At 40.6% G+C, this 8,890-nt stretch overlaps 1 long non-coding RNA gene across 1 annotated transcript in view; it reads left to right on the top strand.

Moving 5' to 3' along the window:
* Positions 1 to 1,373: 1,373 nt before the first annotated feature.
* Positions 1,374 to 8,890, top strand: part of LOC139172674 (uncharacterized) — a 41,149-nt gene continuing 33,632 nt past the window's right edge. Inside the window, exon 1 of the long non-coding RNA XR_011559909.1 lies at positions 1,374 to 1,436. This is a non-coding gene — a long non-coding RNA (uncharacterized lncRNA). The remainder of the gene's footprint in view (positions 1,437 to 8,890) is intronic.

Raw genomic sequence — 8,890 nt, 5'->3', positions numbered from 1 at the left:
CCTGACCTTTATGGCTGAGTAAAAAAAAGAAGGAACTATTCTATGACGTTTACAGAATGGAATAGAGTTTAATTTGACAGCTCAGAAATGTTTAAAATGCACAGTTCATGGCATTTGGAGCTGTCATGATGAGTGACTGTTGAATAACAAAATAACAGAGGTGGGAGGGCTCGGGTTCTTTAGAAAATGGTTCTTAAGAAAAGGCAAAAAAATCTATTCTATTGTATTCTATTCTTTTCCAAGATGGGCAGCAAAGAAATTTAATAAATAAGCAACCAAATAAACAAGCCTGGTCATCGTTTCCAAAAACATACTTAATGATACTGCTTAGTGACAATAATTCTGACAGTTCCAGTTGTTATTGTTAAGTGAGGACCTCACAAGTCTCTAACTTTCAACTCACCATGATGCAACAGACTCAGACTCAAACTCAACCCGGATAAGACGGAGTGGCTGTGGGTTCTGCCTCCCAAGGACAATTCCATCTGTCCGTCCATAACCCTGGGGGGGGGGGAATTATTGACCCCCTCAGAGAGGGTCCACAACTTGGGCGTCCTCCTCAATCCACAGCTCACATTAGAGAAACATCTTTCAGCTGTGGCGAGGGGGGCGTTTGCCCAGGTTCGCCTGGTGCACCAGTTGCGGCCCTATTTGGACCGGGACTCACTGCTCACAGTCACTCATGCCCTCATCACCTCGAGGCTCGACTACTATAATGCTCTTTACATGGGGCTACCTTTGAAAAGTGTTCAGAAACTTTAGATCGCGCAGAATGCAGCTGTGAGAGCAATCATAGGCTTCTCTAAGTATGCCCATGTTACACCAACACTCCACAGTCTGCATTGGTTGCCGATTAATTTCCGGTCACAATTCAAAGTGTTGGTTATGACCTATAAAGCCCTTCATGGCATTGGACCAGATTATCTCAGGGACACCCGGTTCTTATCTAGAAAAATTCTTAAGTAGAGGTACCACTGTATATAAATTATAAGGACAGTAGAAACAGACAAAAATAGTAAATAAGCATAAATTAATAGCTGATATATGTACCGTAAAATAACCTTAAAGGTATAAATGTAGGTATAAATATTTTGCTTTCGTTTTTGATTTGCTTTGTATGAACAAATCAAATGTATAAATGTTTGCCTTTGGTTCGTTTTGTTTGTATTTCCTTTTATGTATTTTTTTAAAGCTTATAAATGAATTAATTTTTTTAAAAAAGAGAAATGAGATGGCAAATATGTGAAAATGCATGTATGGGAATAACAATAAGGAAACTTTTTTCTAAAAATAAAAAGGAATACCTCTCTTTAGAAAGCCACACCCACCACAACTACTATTCTTAACATTCCCTGATTTCGGAAAACCCACTTGGTGTTCAAACAGCCAGCAGGAGAAAAGGACCGATTTGGCTATAGGGGTCCTCAAAAATTAAGGTTTGTTGAGTTTAATTTTCTAAATCTCTCCTTTTTCTTCCTTTAAGAGGTAAGTTAAAAGAGTCAGGCTTTTGTTTCCTTTGGGTGGAGGAACCGAAGATTGTAAAAAATCTACATTCAATTCTCGTTTTATGAAGTAACTTATCGTTTCTTATTATTTGGTGCATTTTTAATGCACGAAATGGAAAGAACAAAGAGGAAAAACTTCAAAACTATCGTATACTCGATATCCAAAATTATGGGGTTATGCAGCTTATGAATATCTATAACTATCTACTGGAGTATGCATTGTTTAAGTCACTTCACTTAAAAAAAAATGAAGTTAAACACAGAAACATAGAAGATTGACGGCAGAAAAAGACCTCACAGTCCATCTCATCTGCCCTTATACTCCAAGCATCTACTACTCTTTCAGTAAAATAATATTTTCTCATGTTGCTTCTGATCTTTCCCCCAACTAACCTCCGATTGTGCCCCCTTGTTCTTGGGTTCACTTTCCTATTAAAAACACTTCCCTCTTGAACCTTCTTTAACGCTTTAACATATTTAAATGTTTCGATCGTGTCCCCCCTTTCCCTTTTGTCCTCCAGACTATACAGATTGAGTTCATGAAGTCTTTCCTGATACGTTTTATGCTTAAGACCTTCCATCACTTTTGTAGCCCGTTTTTGGATCCGTTTCAATTTTATCAATATCTCTTTGTAGGTGACGTCTCCAGAACTGAACACAGTATTCCAGTTTTGGAGACCTCACCTACAAAAAGATATTGATTAAACATATCGTAGTAAGTTAAGCATATCGGAGTAAGTGAATTTTCGACGGATGTTTCTGATCAAGATTACCTGCCGTACAATGTTGCTTCAGACAGAGATAAGGAGGTAAAGGAGAATATTTGTAATTCAGGATTGAAATTAGGGGTCGTTGGTGCTCTCTGAGGTCGGTTGTTTTCTTATAGACATTTTATGACATGAATAAAGTAATATACTCAGTGCTCTCAGCCGTGAGGATGTTACTTAGTTTAGTAATGAACTAACTTCAGATCATGCAGAATGCAGCTGTGAGAGCTATTATGGGCTTTCCTAAATATGCCCATGTTACACCAACACTCCGCAGCCTGCATTGGTTGCCGACCAGTTTCCGGTCACAATTCAAAGTGTTGGTTATGACCTACAAAGCCCTTCATGGCATCAGACCAGAATATCTCCTAATGCCGCACGAATCCCAGCGACCAGTTAGGTCTCACAGAGTTGGCCTTCTCCGGGTCCCATCAACTAAACAATGTTGTTTGGCGGGACCCAGGGGAAGAGCCTTCTCTCTTCCGGCCCCAACCCTTTGGAACCAATTCCCCCCAGATATCAGAGTTGCCCCCACCCTCCTTGCCTTTCGTGAGCTCCTTAAAACCCACCTCTGTCATCAGGCATGGGAGAATTGAGACTTTCCCTTTCCCCTAGGCTTATAAAATTTATGCATGGTATGTCTGTATGTAGGATTGGTTTCTTAAATTGGGGTTTTTAAATTAACTTAAATATTAGATTTGTCTATACTGTCTTATTATTGTTGTTAGCCGCCCCGAGTCTACGGAGAGGGGCGGCATACAAATCTGATAAATAAATAAAATAAATGAAATATCTGCCATTAAAAAAAAAGATCCAAAATGAGAAACCATCAAGGACCTTTTGAAGGGAGTAAGATTTTTTGTCCATTTCCAAGACATGGGTATATTGTTTGAGAAAACACAGTAAAACCAAAGCATGATTCACATGTGCAATTCTTTCCCATGGGCAGGCAGAGCTACTATGGTGCAGGGTCGCATGATAGGGATTAATGTGTCGTTTTGAGCACTGCTGACCAAAGCCATCTGTGGAATTGTTTCACCCAGCTTGCACGGATGGTGTTAGTCGTGCGTCAGACTTTAGGGTGCGCATGCATATCAGAAGATTAATGGAGAGAGCTAGAAAATTGGGAATGGGGCTGCATTGGATCAGCCTTATTATCTAGGGTTAACGGGGCCATAATTTTTCAGGTCGGGCAGTAAGTAAGATTCGGACTAAATGCCATTTGATTGGCTCTGAATTAAGCTCTGTACAGGCACTTCAAATGATTTGTTTATTTGTTTATTTGTTTATTTGTTGATTTATTGATTTATTGATTTACTTACTTACTTACTTACTTACTTACTTACTTACTTACTTACTTACTTACTTACTTACTTACTTACTTACTTACTTATTAGATTTGTATGCCGCCCCTCTCCGTAGACTCGGGGCGGCTCACAATACAATAAAACAGTTCATGACAAATCTAATAATTTACAATTTAAAATATTTAAAAAACCCATTATTACAAAAAGACATACATACAAACATACCATACATAAATTATATAGGCCCGGGGGAAATATCTCAGTTCCCCCATGCCTGACGACAAAGGTGGGTTTTGAGAAGTTTACGAAAGGCAAGGAGGGTAGGGGCAGTTCTAATCTCTGGGGGGAGCTGGTTCCAGAGAGTCGGGGCCGCCACAGAGAAGGCTCTTCCCCTGGGGCCCGCCAACCGACATTGTTTAGTTGACGGGACCCGGAGAAGGCCCACTCTGTGGGACCTAATCGGTTGCTGGGATTCGTGCAGCAGAAGGCGGTCTCGGAGATATTCTGGTACGATTAAGGAAGAATAGCATGGTTTCAATTCAATTCAATTCAATTTATTAGATTTGTATGCAGCCCCTCTCCGAAGACTCGGGGCGGCTCACAACAATATTCCAGCGAAAACAAATCTAATATTAAAAAGCACATAAAACCCTATCCTATTTTAAAAAGCAAACAACATATACATATCCAAACATAAATATAAAAAAGCCTGGGGGAAAGGTGTCTCAACTCCCCCATGCCTGGCGGTATAGGTGGGTCTTGAGGAATTTACGAAAGACAAGGAGTGTGGGGGCAGTTCTAATCTCCGGGGGGAGTTGATTCCAGAGGGCTCTTCCCCTGGGGCCTGCCAAATGACATTGTTTGGTCGACGGGACCCGAAGGCCAACTCTGTGGGACCTTATTGGTTGCTGGAATTCATGCGGTAGCAGGCGGTTCTGGAGGTACTCTGGTCCAATGCCAGCAGGGCTTTAAAGGTCATAACCAACATTTGAATTGTGACCGGAAACTGATCGGCAGCCAATGCAGGCCACGGAGTGTTGCAGAAACGTGGGCGAATCTAGGAAGCCCCACGATGGCTCTCGCGGCCGCGTTCTGCACGATCTGAAGTTTCCGAACACTTTTCAGAGGTAGCCCCATGTAGAGAGCGTTGTGACCAGCTCCTCCATAGAGTTCAGAGAACATTTGCTATTTCTGCGTTTTCTACTTTTTCATCCATTGGTTTGCAAATTGGAATGGAATTCTTATTGAAGCAATCTTTTCCTATACTCAGATGGATAAAGATGGGATCCTTTCGTTTTGTTTTTCAAAATCAAGGGGACAGTTGATAGTAGAACTCGATTCACAGAATTGCCACTCGATTAAACTTTAGCAATAAGGGAAGAGTTCACCCAACCAAACAGATTCAAATCCGTTGGATGTATTTGAGGATGGCTATCTTTTGGGAGTCAAACTGAGGAAGACAAAATGAATTCCTAAGGATCCAAGCTGAATTGTATAATTATGATTCACCCCATGTGTGAATCATAATGGGTGAGCAGTGTGGTTGGGCAGTAGGAAAAGCAAGTAGGATGCTTGGCTGCATAGCTAGAGGTATAACAAGCAGGAAGAGGGAGATTGTGATCCCCTTATATAGAGCGCTGGTGAGACCACATTTGGAATAATACTGTGTCCAGTTCTGGAGACCTCACCTACAAAAAGATATTGACAGAATTGAACGGGTCCAAAGACGGGCTACAAGAATGGTGGAAGGTCTTAAGCATAAAACGTATCAGGAAAGACTTCATGAACTCAATCTGTATAGTCTGGAGGACAGAAGGAAAAGGGGGGACATGATCAAAACATTTAAATACGTTAAAGGGTTAAATAAGGTTCAGGTGGGAAGTGTTTTTAATACGAAAGTGAACACAAGAACAAGGGGACGCAATCTGAAGTTAGTTGGGGGAAAGATCAAAAGCAATGTGAGAAAATATTATTTCACTGAAAGAGTAGTAGATCCTTGGAACAAACTTCCAGCAGACGTGGTTGGTAAATCCACAGTAACTGAATTTAAACATGCCTGGGATAAACATATATCCATCGTAAGATAAAATACAGGAAATAGTATAAGGGCAGACTAGATGGACCAGGAGGTCTTTTTCTGCCGTCAGTCTTCTATGTTTCTATGTCTCATGACAGCCCATTTATTTCTAGAACCTACAAAAAATGGGGCTGGTTCATACTTACCGAGATGGGGAGGCTCTCAACTTATCCATCTTTCTTCATTGTCGCCACAGCAGAGAAGTGAAGCAAAAAGAATGGGATTGAAAGAAAGATTTAAAAAAGGATTTTCTGAAATTCCCAGCAACATTCATTCATGTAATGTAATGGACAAGAAGTTCATGAAATAATCCAGAAAAGGAAAAAAAATGGGACTCAAATTCCTCCAAAACGATGAGCAGATTTAATCCTGAATATCATTATGGTGGTCAACCAGACTATAAAAATCAATTATTTCCCCAAACCTTCAAACAAGCCCCAGAAAGGGAATAACAAAAGAAGAAAGCAATGCTGGATGTTCAGAGAGTAGAAACCATTATTTGCAAGAAGGTTGTTGGATTTGACATCATTTTGTATTCACTGGAGGGTTGATTGAGTGATAAGAAACTTTGCTCCCTGTTTAATCATTGAGGAGGTAAGTCAATAGTGTGATCGTAATCCCAACTGGGAAAAATCAGATTGAAAAAATACCCTTTGTTCAAGGACGGATACTTTGACCTCGGGAACAGAATGTCCCGGGGATGTGTTAAGAGAGCATACATTATAAAGCAAGCGTTGGGTTTGAAGTTTTCTATAAATGTACGTAAGTGTAAAAGAAGAGGAGGTGTCTATTCCTTTCTTTCCTTGCTACAATTATTTCTTTCCTTGCTACAATTCTTTGCTACAGGTAGCAATAGCACGTAGACTTATATACCGCTTCACAGTGGTTTTACAGCCCTCTCTAAGCAGTTTACAAAGTTAGCCTCTTGCCCTCAACAATCTGGGTCCTCCTTTGACCCACCTTGGAAGGATGGAAGGCCGAATCAACCTTGAGTCGGTCAGGATCGAACTCCTGGCAATTGGCAGAATTAGCCTGCTTTACTGCATGAAGGAAGGAAGGAAGGGAGAGAGGGAGGGAGGAAGGAAGGAAGGAAGGAAAATAGCAATCACACTTAGGCTCATATACTGTTTCAGGGCTTTGCAGCCATCTCTAAGCAGTGTACAGTCAGTAAATTGTCCTCAACAATCTGGGTCCTCATTTTACCCACCTCGGATGGGTGCAAGACTGAGTCAACCTTTTATTATTTATTTTATTTATTTATTTTGTCCAATACACAAAACATATTGAAGAGGATAGACATGAAGTATTATATATAAAGAAAAGATATAAAAGTAGAGGAGAAGATATATGAAAGGAAGAAAAGTTATATGATATATGAGATAAAGAGGGACAATTGGACAGGGGACGAAAGGCAGGCTAGTGCACTTATGTACGCCCCTTACTGACCTCTTAGTAACCTGGAGAGGTCAATCGTGGATAGTCTAAGGGTAAAATGGGGGTTAGGGGTTGACACTACTGAGTCCGGTAATGAGTTCCACGCTTCGACAACTCGATTGCTAAAGTTATATTTTTTACAGTTGTTGCGGTTGAAGCTGAAGTAGTCATTGACAGGCAGGACGTTGCAGCATATGATTTTGTGGGCAATACTTAGATCGTGTTTTAACCTTGAGCCTAGTGAGATTCGAACTGCCAAATTGCAGGCAGCCGGCAGTCAGCAGAAGTAGCTTGCAATACTGCACTCTAACCACTGCACCACCAAAGTTCTATTGTTATTTGCTTTAGTGGAGGGGGAGAGGGAGGGAGGGAGAGAAACAGCAGTAGGTAAATGATGTAGTATTGCTGGTTCCTTTTACCATCTCTAATGAAAAGTGTTGCTCCAGGGAGTTATTTCAGCAGACCAGAGCGAGGAATTTGGACAGCCCTGGTCCCTTGGGGGTGATGGGTGGGGGTCACTGAATGTTAGAGCTAATTGTAATATCTGCACATCTGCAACTTAACACGAAGTGCTAAATGAGTTTTGCACATATTTGAAGTTTCCCCATCCTCGACCAAAAAAGTAACAAGAATGGAACTCATATACACACCCAAATTTCCTAGAGGAACTGCGAAGTTTGCCAACTTTTGTTCTGGGAATTTTGGAAAGCCCCTAAGCAGGGAACCAAAGAGAAGAACAACATACTCTACATGTGATTTTGATTCAAAAACATATTTTGATTGGTAGACCGAACACTTCTGTGGAACGTTTAGTACTCTGAGAGTTGTTGTTGTTGTTGTTGTTCGTTGCAAAGTCACGTCCGACCCATCACAGAAGCCATGGACAACATTCCTCCAGGGAATGACTCCATCCAGCCCCTCATTCTCTGTCGTCCCCTTCTTATTTTATTTATTTATTTATTTATTTTTTATTTATTCATTTGTCCAATACACAAATACATAGGAAGAAAAATAGACATGTAGTAATATATATAAGGGTAAAAGTGAACTTAGAAGAGAGGATATATGAAAGGAAGAGAATATATAAGATAGGTGAAAAAAAGGAAAGATGATTGGACAGGGGACGAAAGGCACACCAGTGCACTTATGTCCGCCCCTTACTGGCCTCTTAGGAACCTGGAGAGGTCAATCGTGGAGAGTCTAAGGGAGAAATGTTGGGGGTTAGGGGTTTACACTATTGAGTCCGGCAATGAGTTCCATGCTTTGATAACTCGATTGTTGAAATCATATTTTTTACAGTCAAGTTTGGAGCGGTTCGTATTAAATTTGAATCTGTTGCGTGCTCTTGTGTTGTTGTGGTTGAAGCTGAAGTAGTCAATTGCCTTCAATCCTTCCCAGCCTTAGGCTCTTCTCCAGTGAGTCCTTCCTGCTCATTAGGTGGCCAAAGTATTTGTGACCTCAACTGCAGAAATCAAACTCCCATGAATAAATAAACAACAACATGATACCATTTATGACTGGTGTGATTGGTGCCCTATTAAATTTAGAAAAGTACTTAGGAACAAAAAGAACGGATGGCACACCACTCATCAGCTACAAAAATCTGCATTATGTCAACATTATAAAATGTGAATAACAGCATCCATATTATATCTAGTGACAATATCTTTAACCACCCCTGCATTTTTGGGAAGTATCTTGTAATCAAAAGTAATAAATCAAGTTGGAATGAACTGGTAGGATGAGATAATGATGATGATGATGAGGAGGAGGGGGAGAAGAATAGAAACTTTAATAGGA

The sequence above is a fragment of the Erythrolamprus reginae genome, chromosome 9 (genome assembly GCF_031021105.1).
Source record: "Erythrolamprus reginae isolate rEryReg1 chromosome 9, rEryReg1.hap1, whole genome shotgun sequence".
In the NCBI taxonomy this organism is placed as follows: domain Eukaryota; kingdom Metazoa; phylum Chordata; class Lepidosauria; order Squamata; family Dipsadidae; genus Erythrolamprus; species Erythrolamprus reginae.
This window is presented reverse-complemented; position numbering and strand designations above follow the sequence as displayed.